Source organism: Rhinoraja longicauda, chromosome 29 (assembly GCF_053455715.1).
Source record: "Rhinoraja longicauda isolate Sanriku21f chromosome 29, sRhiLon1.1, whole genome shotgun sequence".
Taxonomy (NCBI): domain Eukaryota; kingdom Metazoa; phylum Chordata; class Chondrichthyes; order Rajiformes; family Arhynchobatidae; genus Rhinoraja; species Rhinoraja longicauda.
Window position 1 is genome coordinate 7,494,411 of NC_135981.1, and position 24,114 is coordinate 7,518,524.

At 43.8% G+C, this 24,114-nt stretch overlaps 1 protein-coding gene across 3 annotated transcripts in view; it reads right to left on the reverse strand.

The window, feature by feature from the left end:
• raraa (retinoic acid receptor, alpha a) overlaps window positions 1–24,114 on the reverse strand; it is a 524,616-nt gene that overhangs the window by 374,641 nt on the left and 125,861 nt on the right. Inside the window, exon 1 of one of the 3 annotated variants that reach the window (XM_078424855.1) lies at window positions 8,918–8,947. The exons of the other annotated variants lie outside the window; for them this stretch is intronic. The gene's annotated coding sequence lies outside the window, so the exon portion shown is untranslated. Of the gene's footprint in view, window positions 1–8,917; window positions 8,948–24,114 lie in introns of those variants that run through there. 3 annotated transcript variants of the gene reach the window in all.

The following is a 24,114-nucleotide window of genomic DNA, read 5'->3' on the forward strand; positions in this document are numbered from 1 at the left end:
CTATTGCTGCTGAGGGTTGCAAGTATTCTCCATGCACTGCGTATAACACTGTATCACCAAGAACACCTTCCTGAACTCCTTTGATGGGAAGAGTGGTTGCGTCAGTATTGGGAAGTATCCGTTGGACAAGGCGCCAACATAATTACATCAAAATTCCCAAGTGTAAAGGATATGTTCTCTGTTTCGGATGCTAGTTAGTTATCCGTGCCACCATCATTGCATTTTCAGGAAACCTTCCATGGTTGGGTGCCCAGAAACTGTGGAAAAGGAATGGTACGATGCCTTTACAATGTCCGAGAAGAGCTGTCCGCACCTAATCAACGTACTAAAAAGATAGACACAAAATGCTGGAGTAACTCAGCGGGTCAGGCAGCATCTCTGGAGAAAAGGAATAGGGTCGAGACCCTCCCAGTTTTTAATACCAGTTTTTTTGTAATGTTCTACAATGACTGGAAAGGGAGCAACAGTTCTCTCTTACGGCAACAGTTTTGTCTGGATGAGGAAGAGATTCTGCTCGAGTTGCAGCAGTACATTAAAGTATGAGAAAAGAATATCCGGGGAGCTTTGGATCTGTCAAAATTTAATCTTCTCGTCTCAGCCAAACTTTAATTTAATTTAATCTCATAAAAGCAGTTAAATCAGCAATCGGCCATAAAGTGAATGTGGCATGACTTTGATCTATTGTTATGATAGTCTTGCTGTTTAGTTAAGAGAGTTTGTTGCCTTCAACAAGGGTGTTGTTTCAATAGCGTTACCGCTGTCATTTGCCTCAACATGCATCAGCAGAAAGTGTCCACAGAAACTAATAGAGATGAATAAATGTGCGCTGTGAAGGGAAAAGAGGATATAGCCATTTTTATTAAATGAGTAGATCGGCTCTAGAGCACAATTGCCACTCTTTTATTTCTTCATTGTCTGATACAATAAAGAGGATCTCTGGACTTAACAGCTTTCCAAAGACTAATGGATGGACCAGCACCATCAGAATAGACAATGTCCAATCTGATGCACTTAGGGCAAAGCATTGTATGGTTGCTGACAATGGGACTGCACTGCTACCAAAAGAGCCGTTGTCTGGTGAAGCCATTCTGAACAGCATAATGAACATCATTATTTAGTTTTCTACAGGGTAATTGTTTTGAATAAGACCAGAGAATAGAGACATAATTAACGAGGCAGGCACAGGTCACCACAAGGAGCAGGACATACGGCTAGAAGCACAGAGATGGAGGCAGATTAAAAATTATCTAGACCCAGTAGGGTCAGGTGAGAGAAAGTAAAAAGCTGATCGTTGCAGAAAACATGAATTCTCTCTCAGTGAGACATTATGTTTCCAAATACACAGGACAAGATGTTAGAAATCCAAAGTGCCAAATGTCAATTTGCTCAAATGACATTAAATAAAATCTCACTGAAAATGACTAAATATCACAAATTATAGATAAGAAATATTTCCACTTACTAATTTTGGAGACCAACTTGAGAAAGTCAATAGAAATGATTGGGCCTACACACCCACTTTACAGACAAATTGGTAAATTATAGCCGTTATTTAAAGTGCATTTATTATCTGCATCTCATTCAAAGTACGCCACCCACAGAAATGTGTCACTAATTTAGTACAAATCTATCTCCGTCCTAATATATTCAATGGTTTGGCATCCACAATCCTCTCAGGTAGACCATTCCACAGGGGCATTCTGAATGAAGATATTTCTTAAGACACAAGGTGCTGCATTTGCTTGAATCTTGAACAAAACACGGTGCTGTGGGAACTCAACAAGTCAGGTAGCATCGGTAGAGGGAAATGGACCGATGAATTTATATCAAAGGTAGACACAAAAAGCTGGAGTAACTCAGCGGGTCAGGCAGCATCTCCGGAGAAAGGAAATAGGTGACGTTTCAGGTCCTTGCACACTCTAGTCCCGTTATGTTTCAGATTTAGTAGACATCAAAAGGCTTTGGACGCCGAGTCACCAAATGTGTTTATGAAAGAGATAGACTTCAACACACAAAAAGTGTTTGCTCTCTCTTTTCCCAATTCTGACACCGGTCAAAATCTGCTTGTCCCACACGTCCATGAAGCACACATTCATCCTTGTTTCCATTAATCCTCAATTTGATTGCAACTCAGGTAATAATTCAGAGATTACAAACTAATCGGATTGGGCACAAAGGGGATTCACCAGGATGTTATCTGGGTTTGCGTGTTTCAGTTATAGGGATAGGTTGGATAGGCTGGAACTTTTTTTCTTTGGAGCGTACTCGCTCAATTTAGGAGCGACCTTATTGAGGTGCACAAGATGGTGGTGGGCATGGATAAAGTGGACACTCATTGTCTCTTTCCCAGGGTTGAGGATACAAACATTCAAGTATAATTGGTAGCGCTACTCCCTTACAGCGCCAGAGACCTGGGTTCGATCCTGACTATGGATGCTTGTCTCTACGGAGTTTGTACGTTCTCCCCGTGACCTGGGTGCGTTTTCTCCGAGATCTTCGGTTTCCTCACACACTCCAAAGACGTATAGGTTTGTAGGTTAATTGGCTTGATGTAAATTATCCCTAGTGTGTGTAGGATTGTGTTGGTGTACGGAGATCGCTGGTCGGTGCGGAGGGTGGGCCGAGGGACCGGCTTCCACGCTACATCTCTAAACTAAACTAGAACCAAACTAAAGAATCCGACGTTGGCATTCTCAAGTAGGATAAATTTCAGCACCGCCATTACAGAGTCAGTTCTAATGGGTAGGCAGAGACCCCCAAATTCCTCATCGGCCATTCCAGACTACCAGAACTTGAGAGGAAATAAGTGATTCTCAAGCCCAAGAGACTGCCCAAGAAGAAGATGATAGCCAGTTACAATTCAATTAATTTCTAAAATATGAAAATAAACCATGATATCCTCTACCGGTTGAACCGGTACTTTGGATCTGTCTTCACTAAGGAAGATACAAGCAATCTCCCAGATGTTCTAGTGGCTAGAGATCTTAGGGGGACGGAGGAACTGAAGGAAATCCACATTAGGCAGGAAATGGTGTTGGGTAGACTGATGGGACTGAAGGCTGATAAATCCCCAGGGCCTGATGGTCTGCATCCCAGGGTACTTAAGGAGGTGGCTCTAGAAATAGTGGATGCATTGGTGATCATTTTCCAATGTTCTATAGATTCAGGATCAGTTCCTGTGGATTAGAGGGTAGCTAATGTTATCCCACTTTTTAAGAAAGGAGGGAGAGAGAAAACAGGAAATTATAGACCAGTTAGTCTGACATCAGTGGTGGGGAATATGCTGGAGTCAATTATAAAAGACGAAATTGCGGAGCATTTGGATAGCAGTAACAGGATCGTTCCGAGTCAGCATGGATTTACTAAGGGGAAATCATGCTTGACTAATCTTCTGGAATTTTTTGAGGATGTAACTAGGAAAATTGACAGGGGAGAGCCAGTGGATGTGGTGTACAAGGTCCCACATAGGAGATTAGTGGGCAAAATTAGAGCACATGGTATTGGAGGTAGGGTATTGACATGGATAGAAAATTGGTTGACAGACAGAAAGCAAAGAGTGGGGATAAATGGGTCCCTTTCAGAATGGCAGGCAGTGACTAGTGGGGTACCGCAAGGCTCGGTGCTGGGACCGCAGCTATTTACAATATACATTAATGACTTGGATGAAGGGATTAAAAGTACCATTAGCAAATTTGCAGATGATACAAAGCTGGGTGATAGTGTGAACTGTGCGGAAGATGCTATGAGGTTGCAGGGTGACTTGGACGGTGTGGGCGGATGCATGGCAGATGTAGTTTAATGTGGATAGGTGTGAGGTTATCCACTTTGGTGGTAAGAATAGGAAGGCAGAATGGTGTCAAGTTAGGAAAAGGGGACGTACAACGAGATCTGGATGTCCTAGTGTATCAGTCGCTGAAAGGAAGCATGCAGGTACAGCAGGCCGTGAAGAAAGCCAATGGAATGTTGGTCTTCATAACAAGAGGAGTTGAGTATAGGAGCAAAGAGGTCCTTCTGCAGTTGTACAGGACCCTTGTGAGACCGCACCTGGAGTACTGTGTGCAGTTTTGAGGAAGGATATTCTTGCTGTTGAGGGCGTGCAGCGTAGGTTTACTAGGTTAATTCCCAGAATGGCGGGACTGTCATATGTTGAAAGACTGGAGCGACTTGGCTTGTATACACTGGAATTTAGAAGGATGAGAGGGGATCTTATCGAAACATATAAGATTATTAAGGGGTTGGACACATTAGAGGCAGGAAACATGTTCCCAATGTTGGGGGAGTCCAGAACCAGGGGCCACAGTTTAAGAATAAGGGGTAGGCCATTTAGAACGGAGATGAGGAAACATTTTTTCAGTCAGAGAGTTGTAAATCTGTGGAATTCTCTGCTGCAGAAGGCAGTAGAGGCCAATTCTCTGAATGCATTCAAGAGAGAGCTAGAGCTCAGGGGGTATGGGGAGAAGGCAGGAACGTGGTACTGATTGAGAATGATCAGCCATGATCACATTGAATGGTGGTGCTGGCTCGAAGGGCCGAATGGCCTACTCCTGCACCTATTGTTTATTGTCTATTGTCTATTGTCAATTTTAGGATGCAAGCCTTATATTGCAAGCTGATCCCTGTGTCTTTTTCTGCCCAAAAGCTGTATACTTCAATATATTTGGAAAACGCAAGGCCTTTGCACCCGAGTCAAACCTTCTGATGTTAGCTCTGGTTACATTAAACAAAGTTATATATTTTTTCTTCTCCCTCTTGGTTTATCTTGTGATCTGCTTGGCGCCGTATTCTCTGAATTTACACATGTTGCTTCTTGAGCTGTTTTGATTTTGTGCAGTTGTTTATCCTCTGCATTCAGATCACAATCTCTCTCTCTCTCTCTTTTCCAGCTTTTCTTCCTGCCCAGATGTGCTTTGTCTCTTCTGATGGCGGTACTGAACAATTCAGTGTAAAAGATATGATTACAATTCCCATTCTGCACATACCATTTTCTGCATCCTTTGAATCTAATTCTACCACTGCTCTGAATTATTCCATCTTAATCCCCAGGCATATTGTATCTACTAATCCAAAACCAGAATGTCAACTCCCCTGCAACCAACAGGACAACAAGAACCGATTATTAATACCAATTTTTACCAATTTTTTCAGGTTCTCAAGAGTTTTAAAAGAATGGGACAAATCAAAACACAATTTGGACATCAATGCATCAGACTGGAGTCAAAGAGCTAATGAAGTGCATCAAAGCTGTCCAGGCAGTCTTTGAAATGGAGACGGCTCGCCTTACCCAAGTACTTTAGCTTAGTTTGGTTCAGTTTAGCAATACAGCGTGGAAACAGGCCCTTCGGCACTCTGAGTTCATGGTGACCAGCGATCACCCTAAACACTAGCACTATCCTACACACACCGGGGACAATTTACAATCTTCACCAAAGCCAACTGACCTACAAACCTGTACTTCTTTGGAGTGTGGGAGGAAACTGGAGCATCCGGAGAAAACCAACGCAGGTCATGGGGAGAACATACAAACTCCGTACAGACAACACCCCTAGTCTGAACCCGGGTCTCTGGCACGGTAAGGCAGCAACTCTACCGCTTCGCCACCATGCCATCCTGTCGTCGCAATATTACAAGGATGAATGATCACAGTCCCAGGATATTGTCACACGAATTTCTCAGGTCACTGATCCAGGTCCAATCACCTCAGCTGCTTCATCAAGGGTCTTCCCTACATTATCATTTCAGAATAAGAAGAATGTATGATAAAGATATAGTCTTCAGTACCATTTGCCACTCCTTAAGTCCACAAAGTCCAGCCATGTGTAGAAAGACAAAGACATTATTCAGTCTTGGACAGATTATTAGCAAACAACATACAACCCACCGGAGTGGGAGAGTCCAGGACCAGAAGTCATAACCTCAGAATAAAAAGGATATACCATTAGAAAGGAGATGAGGAGGAATTTCTTTAGTCAGAGGGTGATGAATCTGTGGAGCTCATTGCCTCAGATGGGTGTGGAGGCCAAGTCAATGGATATCTTTCAGGCGGAGATTGACAGATCCTTGATTAGTAAGGGTATCAGGAGATGGGAAAAAGGCAGGAGAATGGGATTGAGAGGGAAAGCTGAAGCAAATGACCACATGCAACATGAGAGACTAGTTTGAGCTTTTCGGCACTTAACAGGATTACCGTATCGCCCAATTTCATTACATTAAAAAGGGTACAAAATATTGCACTGAAGCACTTATTTACATGGGATAAGACCCAAAATCCACCTGAAGCATGCAAATCTACAGACCTCAAAACAAGTCCATCCTGTTTATACCACTGGACGATTCAGTGATAATGAATATCTGGAAACCAGCAAGACTGGCACAAGCTTAGAGGCTCCCAAATTCTTGGATGTCCAAGCACAGCAGCAATATTTAAACATTCATTGCGAGTCGACTTAAACAGTCTGAACGCCGCTCACGGCATGCACTTTACAAAATACTGTGTTGAGTTTTGGTCATCCTGCGAAAGGAAAAATGCCATTAGGCTGGAAAAAGTGCAGAAATGATTCATGAGGACGTTGCCAGGACTTGAGGGATTGAGTTATAACACAAGGTTGGACAGGCTCGGACTTTATTCCATGGAGCGCGGGATTCAGAAGGGGTAATCTTATAGAAATGTATCAAATAATAAGGAACACAGATACAGTGAATACATCGTCCTTTTCCCTTGAGTTGGAAAATCAAGAACACGAGGGCGTAGGTTTAAGGTGAGATGGGAAAGATTTAGTAGGAACTTGCTGGGGAACTTTTTCATCCAGAGAGTGGTGTGCATATGAAACAAACTACCATACGAAGTGATTGGGAAGGGTACACTAACAATATTTAGAAGACATTTGGACAGATACATGAATAGGAAAGGCATAGAGAGATAATGGTCAAATGCAGGCATATGGGACTGGCTACAATGGGTACTTGATCGGCACAGACGACTTGGGCCGTTGAGCTGGTTTCCATACTGTTTGGCTCTAACTTAATGAGAGACGTTATATTGGTGCCACAGCTGATCATTGTTTATCCCTATTAGAATACAAGGGTTACAATAGACAATAGGTGCAGGAGTAGGCCATTCGGCCCTTCGAGCCACTACCACCATTCAATGTGATCATGGCTGATCATTCTCAATCAGTACCCCGTTCCTGCCTTCTTCCCATACCCCCTGACTCCGCTATCCTTAAGAGCTCTATCTAGCTCAGTCTTGAATGCATTCAGAGAATTGGCCTCCACTGCCTTCTGAGGCAGAGAATTCCACAGATTTACAACTCTCTGAGTGAAAAGGTTTTTCCTCATCTCCGTTCTAAATGGCCTACCCCTTATTCTAAAAACTGTGGCCCCTGGTTCTGGACTCCCCCAACATTGGGAACATGTTTCCTGCCTCTAACTTGTCAAATCCCTTAATAATCTTATATGTTTCGTGTTGCATGTGTTTGTTGAAGGCCTCACCCTGTGGAGCATCCTGCTCCCTCTGTTGACACTGTCATCAGTGTTTTCACTTTGCATTGTTATTTCTGACAGTAGGCAGCTCCGTAAAGGAAGAACAAGCTTGAATAGTTGATGCTGCGTTCAAAAAGAAATGTGCTTTCTTGCAGTTTAAATTTAATTACAGATGTTAAGCATCACAGGAACATACTTGTGCTGTCGTAACATTGAAGAAAGAATATAAAAAAAGAATAGTCAAGCAAATAGTCAAGCAAGAACTTAAGAAAGACCTTTCCCGATATTACAAATCAGTTATTGCACAGGAGAAAGTCTGACAACATTTTGGGTCGGGACCCTTCTTCAGATTGATAAGGATAGTGGAGAGAAAGCTGAAAAAGAGAGACAAAGTGACAAATGGCAGGTGGCTACCGGAGAAGGAGGTTTTTGATTTGTAGATGGGTGGCGTACGTGACAAGATTAGAGGTGAAAAGGAGACAAAAGGGTGTTAGATAAAGAGAGAAGTGTAGGAATGAAATGCAAAACTGGAGGGACGGCTATGGGGGAAAGGGAGATGGGAGATGATTGTCGAGAAATGGGGGTGGGTCGGTGGTTGGGAGATAGTGGGAGAAATGGGCAATATGACTCATCTCACTTTCCTGCCTTTCAACATACTTCTACATTAGCACAGGGTGCTAAATAATATCAGCAAGTAATCACCTTTTCACTTTTCCTAATTTCTCCTTTCCACTTCACCTGAAAGTTCTCCGCTTGCTTATGCCATTCTCTCTATGAAGCTCACAACTCAACCACCAAGCTATCTCCCCACCTCCACTTCTCCCACAGCCCATCCTCCCCCCCCCCCCCCCGCAAACTAAGTGTAACGGTAGCCAATTGGCCTAACCACCAGCCTGCTCAAACAGTCTGCTGGTCTGTGGCCAGCAACTCGCTGGATGTGGAGGTTAAACCTACATGGCCATGTGGAGAACATACAAAGTCCTTACAGATATCACATAGGTTAGAATCAAAGCCAGTCTGCTGGAGTTGTGAGACAGCTGCATCTCCCGCAACCCCTGGCTGCCAAAATCCTTTTCTCTCATTTATCATTTTTAATCTGCATTAGCGCTGTCCTTGAAAGTGGGCCACCCTGCCTCAGACCCAATAATTCAAGCCTTGCCTGTAATAGCCACCACCCATAAAATTAATCATTAGAATTAGACTGCCAGTGTTCACCAGCACAGCTAACATGCTACAGTATGGAAACCTACTGAAGAAAGGTTCCGACCCGAAACGCCGCCTATTCCTTTCCTCCAGAGATGCTGCCTGACCCGCTGAGTTATTTCAGCATTTCGTGTCTATCTTTGGTATAAACCAGCATCTGCAGTTCCTTCCTACAGTGTGGAAACCTCCATACAACATTAAAATGAAAGACTAGTGTTCAATTCATTTGACGTACTCTTTTATCATGGATGAACATGGAGTGTCGTCATGTAGCAGCGAGCTGTCGAATCTGTCTTGCATTCAAATCGAAGAAGTCCTTCAACGCAAAAAAATATAAAGGCAAGAAAAGCTATTTTTATGTAATACCACGCCTTGCACATTGACTTTGCAACACAACAAACTGTGAAGACAGCACAGGCAAGCTCACATTGTCCCAGATATTCAGCAGAGGAAATTCAAGATGATCAGTGAATTCTGGAATAATGCCCTCTGACTCTCAGTTCTCTGCACTCCTCGGTTCAGCCAACTAATCATCGCCTGTCCAAGGCCTCAGCCCTGGAAAATAATCTATTTATTGTTGCTTTGCTGAAAGTCACAGCTTTTAGGCAATGTAAAGCAAGGGCCTGCTGTACTGGATTGCAAAAAAATCTGTTTCTTGCCCATTCTCTAATTTATTCCTGGACATGGCTGTTTCAAGAGAGAGATAGATTTAGCTCTTAGGGCTAACGGAATCAAGTGATATGGGGAAAAAGCAGGAACGGGGTACTGATTTTGGATGATCAGCTATAATCATATTGAATGGCGGTGCTGGCTCGAAGGGCTGAATGGCCTTCTCCTGCACCTGTTTTCTATGCTTCTATGTTTTCCATAAGTTTGCTGAATAGGAGAAAGGAACATACCGCAGGGCTGGGCCATTCTGCTCACATCTTTTTTTTGACAAATATAGACTGTGGGAAAGATTCCAGCTGATTAATTAAAATATTTTAATACATATTTAGATATATAGCGTGGAAACAGGCCGTTCAGCCCATCAAGTCCGCACCAACCAGTGATCACCTGAACACTAGTTCTACCTAGGCACAATTTACAGAAACCAATTAACCTAAAACCTGCAATTTTGGGGATGCGTGAGGAAACGGAAGCATCCGGAGAAAATGCAACGGTCACGGGGAGAACGTACAAACTCCATACAGAAAGCATCTGTGGTCAGGATCCAACCTGGTTCTCCGGTGCTGTGAGAAAGCAACTCTACCACTGCGCCCAATCTGCGGTACTGGATTGACACAAATCCTTTTCTTCCCCTCTTTCTCTAGTTTAGTCTGTTTCCACAGGTTTGCTGAATAGAAGATATCAGGGCTCTACCACTCTTTCGACCTCTTTCTGGCAATGAAACTGTGGGGGAGATTCCAGCAGATAATTGAAATATTTGTATGTCCAGTTTCTCAACAGTGTGGATAACCTAAATCAGTGGGAAAGAATTGAGATGGATCCAATTTCTCCCCAATCTGAAGGACATACAGGATGGTGGTGAGCATTCTGTGCCCATGTATAAGGGGGCATAAATGCCCAGCATAGTCAGCGGGAGTAGTGTACCACCTCCACACGACCCACCCGGTTGCCAAGGCAGGCACTTCCTCTTTCACCTTGAAAGAATCTGCAATTTGCAGAATAGCTTCATTTAGTTTTGAGCTACAGTGCTGAAACAGGCCCTTTGGCCCACCGAGTCCGCACCGACCAGCGATCCCCGCACATTAATACTATCCTTAGTACTAATACCATCACCGACCTCACCAACTCCGGCGAACTACCCCTCAATGCCTCCAATCTCATAGTTCCCCAGCCCCGCAGGGCCCGATTCTACCTCCTACCCAAAATCCACAAACACAATTGTCCCGGCAGACCCATTGTCTCTGCCTGCTCATGCCCCACCGAACTTATCTCTACCTACCTCGACTCCATCCTATCCCCCCTGGTCAAATCCCTCCCCACCTACGTCCAAGACACATCACACGCTCTCCATCTCCTGGATAACTTCCGGTTCCCAGGCCCCCACTCCCTCATTTTCACCATGGATGTCCAGTCACTCTACACTTCCATCCCCCACAAGGATGGTCTCGAAGCCCTCCGTTTCTTCCTCGACCGTAGAACCAGCCAATCCCCATCGACCAACACTCTCCTCCGCCTAGCAGAGCTGGTTCTTACCCTCAACAACTTCTCCTTTGACTCCTCCCACTTCCTCCAAACCAGAGGCGTAGCTATGGGCACTCGCATGGGCCCTAGCTACGCCTGCCTCTTTGTCGGGTACGTCGAACAATCCCTGTTCCAGACGTACACTGGCCCCATCCCCGAACTCTACCTCCGCTACATCGACGACTGCATTGGTGCTACCTCTTGCACCCATGCAGAACTCACTGACTTTATACACTTCACCTCCAATTTCCATCCTGCCCTTAAATATACCTGGACTATCTCTGACATCTCCCTCCCGTTTCTGGACCTCACCATCTCCATCACAGGAGAAAAACTAGTGACGGACATTTATTACAAACCCACCGACTCGCACAGCTATCTGGACTACACTTCTTCCCACCCGGTCCCCTGCAAAAAGTCTATCCCCTACTCCCAATTCCTCCGTCTACGCCGCATCTGCGCCCGGGATGAGGTGTTTCAGACTAGGGCTTCCGAGATGTCCTCGTTTTTCAGAAAACGGGGCTTCCCCTCCTCCATTATAGATGAGGCTCTCACTAGGGTCTCTTCTACATCCCGCAGCTCCGCTCTTGCTCCCCATCCCCCCACTCGCAACAAGGACAGGATCCCCCTCGTTCTCACCTTCCACCCCACCAGCCAGCGGATCCAACATATCATCCACCAACATTTCCGTCACCTACAACAGGACCCCACCACTGGCCATATCTTCCCATCCCCTCCCCTCTCTGCGTTCCGCAGAGACCGTTCCCTCCGCAACTCCCTGGTCCACTCGTCCCTTCCTACCCAAACCACCCTAACCCCGGGCACTTTCCCTTGTAACCGCACGAGATGCAACACCTGTCCCTTTACCTCCCCCCTCAACTCCATCAAAGGACCCAAACATTCTTTCCAGGTGAGACAGAGGTTCACCTGCACCTCCTCCAACCTCATCTATTGCATCCGCTGCTCTAGATGCCAACTTATCTATATCGGCGAAACCAAGCGCAGGCTCGGCGATCGCTTCGTTGAACACCTGCGCTCGGTCCTCATTAACGCAACTGATCTCCCGGTGGCCCAGCACTTTAACTCCCCCTCCCATTCCCAGTCTGACCTCTCTGTCATGGGCCTCCTCCAGTGCCATAGTGAGGCCCGCCGGAAATTGGAGGAGCAGCACCTCATATTTCGCCTGGGCAGTTTGCGGCCCGGTGGTATGAACGTCGACTTCTCCAACTTCAGATAGCTCCTCTGTCCCTCCCTTCCCCTCCTCCTTCCCAGATCTCCCTCTATCTTCCTGTCTCCACCTATATCCTTCCTTTGTCCCGCCCCCGACATCAGTCTGAAGAAGGGTCTCGACCCGAAACGTCACCCATTCCTTCTCTCCCGAGATGCTGCCTGATCTGCTGAGTTACTCCAGCATTTTGTGAATAAATCGATTTGTACCAGCATCTGCAGTTATTTTCTTAATACTATCCTATATACACACCATGGACAATTTACAATGTCACCAAGCTAATTAGCCTGCAAACCTGTGCGTCTCTGGAGAGTGGGAGGAAACCAGAGCACCCAGAGAAAACCGACGCAGGTCACAAACTACTTACAGACAGCACCCCTCGTGAGGACCGAACCAAGAACTCTGGTGCTGTAAGGCAGCAAATCTACGGCCGCGCCACCGTGCCGCCCCACATAATCATAATAGCTCCCTCAGAACCCATAAAATCAGAGCAGAAGCAAGTCAGCCTGAATCCCAAGGTATTTGCTAGGTAAAATTAGTGAGTACACCACAATAAAAGCTCCTCTGACAGTCTTCACCCAGCCTTGTGTAATGAGCTAGACAGATTAACACTGTTACAAATGCAAACATTGCACATCTATGCATTAAAGACTCAGAAATGATTGAAGATATTTCATGCTGCCAAATATACTTGGCAGTGGAAAAAAGAACAAATTTATTAGCAGGGGAATATTGGCAGCTTCCGCCTCTCCTGGAAGTCTGCAGTGTCAGACAGAATCCCCAAGTTTAGTATGTGTTGGCGTGTTGAACACTTCTAAAATACAACAATGGTACAAACACAACAAAATAATAGTTTGCTTGTCTTAAAAGCCTCCTCTTTGACCCATCCTCTTGAAACCTAAGCAACTTCTGCTGCTCCATAGAGTGCCCAAGAAAGATTTTTGCCTCGTATTACTTTACGATTCACAGCACAATCGGGCCTCGCACAAGTCCACAACACTAACACAATAAAGGCTCAGACGCGATTTTTTTCCATTTATCCATAAAAAAAACTGATATGTAGTTTACAAGATAAGATTGCCTCTTCATAAAGGGTTTTCAAATTTGAGCTTTGGCATTGATGGAGGGCTCCGTGAGGTTGAGTACATGCTTTGAGAACAATGGAAGTTAAACTGAAAAATGGCTCAGGCAAAAGGTTTATTAAAAATTGATATCACAGCATTACCAATATCCTGATTTATAGCAGTACCATGTTAAACCTATAATATTCCTATCATTTTTTTTCTCTGAAGCGATAATCGTAAACTAAAGGAATTAAGTTCCTGTCCCTCGGGCTAGCACTGTAATATGGAATTGCTTTCAACTGACATGGGCCATTACAATGATGATGAAACTGCAATGCCACAACAAAGACAGCTGTACCCCAGGTCCAGGGCCACTCGTATATTACTGGGTCAATTGATCAATGATATATGGGTTAAAATGTTGGCCGAGTGAATGACTACCACACAAAAATATACCACTGATCGACTCCTGCTAAACGTAGACTTGGAATTAGTTTGCAGCAGATGATTTCAGTGGGGCATGGCTGTAAGTCTGAGTTTCCTGCTTGAAGGATTAGAATAGGATCAATTCATAGACATCGAGTTATCCTTGCACGACTTTTATAAAGACCCGCTCAAGTCTTTTAAATGATAATTGCACAGCTGAATAGCCTGCCTACATATACAGTCACGCTCAAAGAGGAAAATCACTGACTGGAATAAAGTGGAGTCGCTTTAGCGATTGTGGACTTGTAGCCAAATAGTAGTAATGGAGATTGAAATTTAGGGTGTGTGTGTCCTTGTGTGTGTGTGTGTGTGTGTATGTGTGTGTCCTTATGTGTGTGCACGTGCGTGTGCGTGCGCATGCGCCTGTGTCCATATGGATGTGTTTACATGTATATGTGTCTGTATGTGTCCCCATATGTGTGTGTGTGTGTGTGTGTGTGTGTGTGTGTGTGTGTGTGTGTGTGTGTGTGTGTGTGTGTGTGTGTGTGTGTGTGTGTGTGTGTATGTGTGTGTGTATCCGTGTGCTTCTGTGTAGGGGGAGGGGTACTGGTGGACATCTAAGGTGTAAGTGAAAATTAAGTAAAATGCACACAAATGGGACACTGTGTCTCATATCGGAAAGTCCGAGTTTCGATGTTACTTTCATACTCATGCTTTTCATAAAGGTCACCAGTGGGGAATCCGATAAGGGAGCATCTATTTTAATTCCCAGTCAGGTATGCCTTTTCCTGGGCCAACCTGCACCACAAGGGTATGTTTGCAGAACTACGATAAGCAAAGCAGCAAACCAGAAGAAAATGTGACAAATCATCATTTTTTCTCCTGCTCAATGCAATAATTTTGGACCTCTGCCACCAATCACTACGTATAAAGCAATGTTTCACCTGCCAACATTTTCATCTTGCACCTGCAGACCCACAAGCTGGGGAACAACTTATCAATCTATACAAAGCTCATTTCAGCCCTGTCTTTTCTCCTTCTTAATCTACACCTCAGTGTAAAATTAGCCTGCCTCACCTCATTCAGCTTTGAAATTAACATCAATTATTAAATAGGTACATTAATGCAAACCATAAAAATTGATTACCTCTTAAAGATGTCAAGAGGCCTGCATTTAATTAACAAATGGCATGGGGAAGGTTGTGCTTAATGGAGGTCATGCATACTTAGATCATAAACAGTGAACGGCATGTTTAAATGAAGTGTAATTCCAAACGACAATTGGGGCAGTGCGTTAAACATCAATGTGCGACACAGTTAGAGCATTTAGAGCATTTAACTCGGGTTAGAGCATTTTCCAACCTAATCAAAGGTACCCTTTCCCAATATGCTGTATTGGCAGTGGTACTACAATAATTAATAGTAACATTTTCACAGCAAAATCTCAGTGTTAACTGATCAAAGAGCCAACGTATCTCTGAGTAATGGATAGCAATGATAGGATTTGCTCATGATTGTTTAGGTTCCTACGTTAATGTTGGCTGTTTATGACCTTTTGTGCGATTACGATCTGACATTGGACTCTTTGAGGAATTCAGCAATAAGAGCAAAATTGCAGCAATTTCCTTCCTACCACTTATGCAGGAATTAGCCCAAACTATCTGTACCAGGTTAGACCATGTAACATGAATGAAAGCAGCTCCATCAATAATGGCTGAGAGGGCTAAACATAATGTTGTAGGAAGGAACTGCAGATGCTGGTTTAAACCGAAGATAGACACAAAATGCTGGAGTAACTCAGCAGGGCAGGCAGCACCTCTGGATAGAAGGAATGGATGACATTTCAGGTCGAGACCCTTCTTCAGAGTGAAGAATGAGTCTGAAGAAGGGGGTCGACCCAAAACGTCACTCATTCTTTCTATCCAGAGATGCTGCCTGTCCCGGTGAGTTACTCCAGCAATTTGTGTCTATCAAGGGTTATACATCTGTGAGTGACTTATCCTTTAACACTTTTAGAATAGTTCAATATTTTGATTGGATTTTAGGTATATTTGATATTTTAAAATCACTTTTTAAGAATTTTTTTTTTTTTTTATTAAAAAACAATTTGCATTTAAAAAAATTGTTTCATAATTTTTTTAATGTCTCTGAACATCTGAGATGGGGGAACTCAAAGCTTTTGACAGCTGACTGTGCCAGGTCATAGATTAGCCAGCCACCATAAATTCATAAATTCTAGGAGCATAAATTAGGCCATTCGGCTCATCAAGGCTACCCCGCCATTCAATCTTTCCTTCCCTCTCAACCCCACTCTTCTGCCTTCTCCCTGACACCTGACACCCTGACTAATCAAGAATCTGTCAATCTCCTCCCTAAAAATATCCATTGGCGTCCTCCACAGCCGTCTGTGGCAATGAATTCCACAGATTCACCACCCTCTGAATAAAGAAATTCCTCCCCATCTCCTGTCTAAAGGAACGTCCTTTTATTCTGAGGCTATGCCCTCTGGTCCTAGACTCTCCCACTAGTGGAAACATCCTCCCCATGTTCACGCTATCCAGGCCTTTCAACCAAAGTTGTTGTCAGCAGCTTCATGAGCACACCCCTCCTGTAAACCCCCACCACAAGACACTGTTCATCAAGCCCCTGTTGTGGACCTCCCCATTGAAGATCAGGATAGCTTGGAAACAGAAAGTGATGCTGAAGCATCCACCAAAGACAAGTGCGGGACTTTAGTGTGTAGCAAGGAACTGCAGATGCCGGTTTTAACCGAAGATAGACACAAAAAGCTGGAGTAACTCAGCGGGTCAGGCAGCATTTGCATCTGTGGAGAAAAGGAATCGGTGATGTTTTTGGTTTGTACCCTTCTTCAGACTGAGAGTCAGGGGAAAGGGAAACAGTAGCCCGAAGAAGGATCTCGACCTGAAACATCACCTATTCCTTTTCTTTAGAGATGCTGCCTGACCCGCTGAGTTACTCCAGCCTTTTGTGTCGATCTGCAGGACTTCAGTGTTGGGGTGAGAAGCAAGTGTCTGGGTATGGTTTCAGCGTCAACACCTACCAGACACTTTACAATCACACAAATTCACTTCGTATTCTAGACATTTATTCACTGTAGGTTTTATCCCAAATTACCTCCAACACTGAATTAGATTTATTTTCTGCTGTGCAAATAAAGCTTTGTATGAGATTTTGTACATATTCATTTATCTTCACACCCTTCACTCTTCAAAGAGCCAAATCAAAGTAACTGGTAACCTTTATACCTAGACAGAAAATAAAACTGTCAATAAAACAAATGATTTTTTGATGAAAAAAATCTTTCAATGGATTAAATTAGGGACTTTCCCTCACTTACTGTAAAACCAACATTGAAAATATTTCATGGAAATTAATATAGTCCAAGCAGATGATTTGGCTGAATGATGCAGTAAAATGTCACTTTGTATTGGCCAGGAGTGATATTACTATTGCACTTTTATAGAGTATCCATTTTCAACATTCACGGGATAGGATTTATATCACACAAATGGGCTGAACTGGTAATTCATTTATAAGTTATGGTCGACACCACGAGTAGAATAGAAATCGTCTATAACAGGCCTTCTGAACGTCTTCTGTTTTGTAGAATGCATAAAATATTAATCGGCTGTGCCCAGCTCAGTAGGTTTATACAGAGAATTGCAGAATAATAGACCTAATGGTTTCAATTCCCATCCTGTGCTGACCAATAAGTACCAGTGATAGGGGCATTATTATTTGTTTCAGTTCTCCTATCTTTTGACCACAGTTAGAAGTGCATGTGAATGGTACACAAGGGCAAGCAAGGCTTTGTTCCATGTGCTCAAGCATTCATTTTCTAACCAAATTAAGAAAGGCTGGAAAAAGCACAAGACTGCTTCTTGGTGTGTACAGGCAATAGCACCTTATGGGTAACAGAAAATAAAGGAGAAAAAAAACATAAAGCATCTCCTGGTTCCCCACCATTAATTACTGGTTTACCCCAATCTCTGGACCCCCACTTAGACAATTATCTACCTGATCCCATTTATCCCAAGAACTCAAACCCCAAACTTTATTTTTGACTTTCTGTTAAATATTTTAAAAGTTAAAAGTAAGAGCTTTTTACATGTTATGGGGGGGGGGGGGGGGCACAGTGGCACAGTACCAGAGTTGCTGCCTTACAGCCCCAGACACCCTGGTTCGATCCTGACTACGGGTGTTGTCTGTACGGAGTTTGTACGTTCGCCCTGTGACTGTGTTGGTTTTCTCCGGGTGCTCCAGTTTCCCTTCCACACTCCAAAGATGAACAGGTTTGTAGGTTAATTGGCTTTGGTAAAAAAATTGTCAATTGTCCCTAGTGTGTAGGATCGTGCTAACGGATGGGGTGATCGCTGGTTGTTGAGAACTCAGTGGGCCGAAGGGCTCGTTCGCACACTGTATCTCTCAAAGATAAAGTAAAACTTATATTCTCATATTTCATTATGAATAGGAGAGGCCAATATGCCCATAATGTCAATGCCACTGTCAGTATAATTCCAACAATCCAATTTCCACTCTAAGTGAGGCATAGAATCATGCAGCACGGAAGCGGGCCCTTTGGCCCAACTTGCCAGTGCTGACTAAATGCCTCATCTAAGTGAGTCCCACTGCCCATGTTTGGCACATATCCCTCTGAATCTTTCCTATCCATGTACTTGTCCAAATGTCTTTTAAATATTGTCATAGTACTTATCTCCTGGTACTCTGTTCTCTCCTCCCCAATTCTCCTCCCACCCACCTACATTAGGAGTAATTGACAGTAGCCCATCATCTACCACATATCCCCTGTGCGCATTCCTGCACCCAACGATTGGCCTTAAAGCACCCTTCATTCTCTCTGCCAATGGCTCCCAGATTTCTGGACTGACCAGCAATGTTTTGTTCAATGCTGGGGGCTTTCCTACTCGCAAACTGACAACCCCACCAAAATGATCGATGGCCAAGCATGAAACAGAACTAAGTAAATTAATACATAGGCTCCACGATAAGATTTAATCCAAACCCCCAAGTTTCCAGGAACTGTAGGCCCCACTGCTACCAATCCACAACCCCAGCAACCAGCCTGGTTTTATATTCCAGTAAAATGTTACAATTTCCTGTGGCATTCTAAATAACTTGATTTCATCAAGTGTCAATGAAATATAAATGCAATCATAGAGCATTGTTTAAGCTTAAATTATTTGTTATACTCAATATTAATGAGCGAGTCTTGATAGATGTGGTATGTGCACGAACAGTGGTTAGTTTGTATCCTTCATGTGGTGTGAAATTTAAAGAAAGAACATAAAATAAAATAAAACTCAAACAAAAATACCTCATATTTGTTGCAAATTCCTGCAGCTCAAAATGGCCACTAAATAGAGTTTATTCACTCCTGTAGGGAGGAGTGGCGGTATAGGGGTAGCGTTGCTGCCTTACAGAGCCAGAGATCTGGGTTCGATCTTGACTGCGGGTGCTTGTCTGTACGGAGTTTGTACGTTCTCCCTCTGACCCGCTTGGATTTTCTCCGAGATCTTCGGTTTCTTCCCACACTCCAAAGACATACAGGTTTATTGGCTAATTGGCTTGGTGTAAATGTAAAATTGTCCCTAGTGTGTAGGGTAGTGTTAGTGTGCAGGGATCGCAGGTCGGCACGGACTCGATGGGCCAAAAGGCCTGTTTCTGCGCTGTATCTCTAAACTAAACTGAACTAAATATACAAATGATGCAGTTTTAGGCAAAAATTAATATTTCAAAACTTTAATCATTTTAAAAGAAGAAAACATAAATATTTAGTGCTTTTGCTTGACTAGATTGCATCGATCTTGAGATTATCTTGACATGCCAATGATCTACAGCTGTCAGCTGGATTCCAAAGTGAATGAATCATGCAATTTTGTTGAATGGTGAAAAACATTTCTAATCCTATTCTCCACTTATCCAAAACCAAATCAATTATTCATCCTAAAACTGACCCTCGTCATTTGATCTGACCTAATATTGTGAGTATATGTGCCCATAATCAATTTCTCACCTCATCTATTTTTTTGGAAAAGGCTACGGTAATGAAACACACATATCTGGGCCAATGTAACTGAGAAACAACTCTATTGGAAACACACCACTGAAGCAGACATTTTAAACAATTAGGGTACAGTTTTCCATAATAAAGATAGGAAAAAGTTACTTGGAATTTACTGACTGGGATAACTAGGCCTGCACTCGTGACCAAATACAAATCCAGATACATTAACTAGACCTTTTTGCACCATTATGATTCTGTAATATGAAATTTTAATTTACAATGAAACAGAATACCCAACAATAAACAAATGCTCTCCTCACTGAGGCCAATGAGAACATTTTAACCTTAATATACACAAATTAAAACTGAAAAATGTGTAAATTTACCATGAGATCGAGCAAATCAATGCGTACAATCATTCAAGTGTAATTGAACTAGAAAAATAGTATGAAAAATAGGAAAAAACGACTAGATAAAAGTTGGTTAACAGGAAATGAACAGAGGAAAAGATACAGAAGAAAACTTTTTTTTCCACAAAAAGAAACGTGAAGATCTTACAAAATGTATTTTAATCCTATTATATAAGGAACAAAGAGGATATCTCATAGGAGCAAAGATAATAAAATAATAATCATGTCTAGAATATGGAGGTTGGAGTTTACAAGTGTCAAACAAATTACCTCTGCTTTACAGTGTCAGAGCCCTGGGTTCGTTGTAAATTTCCCCGGTGCGGGACGAATAAAGGAATATATTATTATTATGATGATGATTACGGGTGCTGTCTGTATGGAGTTTGTACCTTCTCACTGTGACCGCGTGGGTTTTATCCGGGTGCTCCAGTTTCCTCCCACACTCCAAAGACATACAGGTTGGTAGGTTAATTGGCTTTGGTAAGTTGTAAAATTGTCCCTAGTATGTCGGATAGTGGTAGTGTGCGGGGTGATCACTGGTCGCTGCGGACTTGGTGGGCCGAAGGGCCTGTTTCCACCCTATAATCACTAAAGTCTAAAGTCTAAATTAGACTTCCAAATGTTTGTTCGAGTCAAATAGGGAACTATTCAGCCAGGAAGAGGAGACTTGGATGGTGTTGGAACTTTAATAAGAATGAAGAAATGTGAGGCCAACAAATTGTGAGGAGTTTGTTGGATTTGTTTGCTGGGGACAATTGCAGGGGGTGGGGGAAAGAAAGCAGGGAGGCAAGCAAAGACTCTCCTAACAATGTAATTATTAAGCAGAAGTCTGCATGTGTACATTGCACCTACCAGGAGGTGGTCACATTTAAGTTCCTGTGAAATCCTCTTATTAAATGAAATTTCCACACAAATTAACAATACAGTCTGTAATTTCCAGACACGCACACGCTAACAGCTGGGTCTTTCCAGAGAAGCACGCATTCATAAAACTTGCCTCCTTAAGGGGAAAATAAAAAGAAAAGTAAAACCTTCAGAAGCAGAGTCGGTGTGGATGTGTGGGAGCTCAACTTGAGATAAGAGAATTGAACAAAGCCACACATGCGACCACATGAAAGATGAGAGAGGGAGATAAAGAGCTGATTAAGCTTTTGGGAAACAGGAAATGGTTTCTCAGAAAAAAAGAAAAAGAAATAGAGAAGTTTTAATCCTGGTAATCATTTCAGATCTACATATTTCAAAAAGGTGTGCCTTTGGTAAAATGCAGGTATAGCAAGTAATTAGAAAGGCAAATTGAACATTAGCCTTTAGGCAAAAGAATTGGCATCGAGAAGAAGTGATGGTGTACTGCGGCTGGACAAGGCATTGGTGGTCAGGATGGGAGAACACACATCTAGCTCCCTCACCCTGAACATAGGATCCCCCCAGGGCTGCGTCCTTAGCCCCCTACTGTACTCCCTGTACACACATGACTGTGGGGCCAGGTTCAGCTCAAACTCCATCATCAAGTTTGCTGATGACACTGTGGTGGTGGGCCGGATCTCCAACAACGATGAGAAGGCCTACCGGGAGGAGGTGGCTGATCTGGCACTCTGGTGTCAGGACAATAGCCTCCTCTTGAATGTCACTAAAACAAAGGAGCTGATTATGGACTTCAGAAGGGTTAAACATCCAAGGACGTACACGCCACTGGAGATAGATGGGTCTACTGTGGATAGGGTGAGCAGTTTTAAATACTTGGGAGTCCGCATCACAGAGGATCTGACGTGGGCAACGCACATTGCCACACTGGTGGGTAAGGCTAAGCAGCGCCTTTACCACGTTAGACAATTGAGGAAATTCAGAGTGTCTCTGAGGATCCTTCATTGCTTCTACTCTGGGGCTGTAGAGAGCATCCTGTCCGGCAACATTACAGTCTGGTTTGGGAACAGCTCTGCCCAGGACAGGATGGCCCTGCAGAGAGTAGTGCGTTCGGCAGAACGCACCATGCGAACTACACTCGTCCCCCTGCAGGACCTATACATCAGGAGGTGCAGATCCAGAGCAAGCAAGATCATGAGGGACCCCTGCCACCCCAGTAACGGACTGTTCCAGATGCTACGATCAGGCAAACGCCTCCGCTGTCACGCTGCAAAAACGGAGAGGATGAGACGGAGCTTCTTCCCACAGGCCATCAGGACTGTCAACTTTTATAACCCCAGAGACTAAATTTTTGTCGACACTAATAGTAACTTATTAACTTTATTTATATGCTGTAACTATAATTATTTTTTGTGCACAACCCGCAGGCATTGCCACTTTCATTTCACTGCACATCGTGTATGTGTACGTGACAAATAAATTTGACTTGACTTGACTTGGAGCAAAGCAACTTGTTTTGGTCTTCATTTAAGGAAGGATACATTTGAACTGGACTTTAGATTTTGGAGATACAGTGCAGAAACAGGCCCTTTAGCCCACGTCGACCAGCAATCACACCGTATCTTACACACTAGCCTTTTTTTTACTGCAGCCAATTAACCTACAAACCTGTATATCTTTTGAGGAAACCGGAGCACCCGGATCAAACCAACACGGTCACAGGGATAACATACAGACTCTGTACAGACAGCACCTGTAGTCAAGATCGAATCCAGGTCTCTAGCGTTGTAAGGTAGCTCTTCACCCTAGTATGTAGGATAGTGCTAGTTTACAGGGTGATCGCTGGTCGGTGCAGACTCAGTGGGCCGAAGGGCCTGTTTCCACACTGTATCTCCAAAGTCTAAAGAGAGTGGTGAGAGCCTAATCATTGAAAATGTCCAAAGCATGTTTAGACTGAATGCTGTCTACAAGGGAGTTAAGGATGGCATGGAAAGGCCACCAATACAAGATCAACCACAATCATTGATTGCCCTGCTCCTATTCCTTAAAATACTTTTTAGTAGGTTTAATTTGAAGTATTAAATGTTTTGACAAATAAGAAAATGCCCAGAGATGGCTTTCTGCTTAGAAAAGAATTCTTCAGGGCACAGACGATCAGTTATTACCCGCAAAATACAGTTGATGAATGAATAAGATCAGTTCATAACAACCTTCCATAGACAATTGACCCAATTTGGTAAGGTTCAATCAATGGTCTAAATTTTTCATCCAAAGAGAATTATTCTATTCCACAAACTACAGTTATTCAATGCATAAGCCACAGAAAAATGGAAGGACGCCTTTCGCAATCAAAGAATAATTCTGAGCTCATATCAACGAATCTTTGAGGAATAGAATTAACAGAGAAGTACAATACGGCATATACACCGATGAGCCAAAACATTATGACCACTGACAGGTAACGTGAATAGCATTGATTATCTTGTTAAAATGGCACCTGTCAAGGGGTGGGATATTATTCACAAAATGCTGGAGTAACTCAGCAGGTCAGGCAGCATCTCGGGAGAGAAGGAATGGGTGACGTTTCGGGTCGAGACCCTTCTTCAGACTGATGTCGGGGGTGGGATAAAGGAAGGATATAGGTGGAGACAGGAAGATAGAGGGAGATCTGGGAAGGAGGAGGGGAAGGGAGGGACAGAGGAGCTATCTGAAGTTGGAGAAGTCGACGTTCATACCACCGGGCCGCAAACTGCCCAGGCGAAATATGAGGTGCTGCTCCTCCAACTTCCGGCGGGCCTCACCATGGCACTGGAGGAGGCCCATGACAGAGAGGTCAGACTGGGAATGGGAGGGGGAGTTAAAGTGCTGGGCCACCGGGAGATCAGTTGCGTTAATGCGGACCGAGCGCAGGTGTTCAGCGAAGCGATCGCCGAGCCTGCGCTTGGTTTCGCCGATATAGATAAGTTGACATCTAGAGCAGCGGATGCAATAGATGAGGTTGGAGGAGGTGCAGGTGAACCTCTGTCTCACCTGGAAAGAATGTTTGGGTCCTTTGATGGAGTTGAGGGGGGAGGTAAAGGGACAGGTGTTGCATCTCGTGCGGTTGCAAGGGAAAGTGCCCGGGGTTAGGGTGGTTTGGGTAGGAAGGGACGAGTGGACCAGGGAGTTGCGGAGGGAACGGTCTCTGCGGAACGCAGAGAGGGGAGG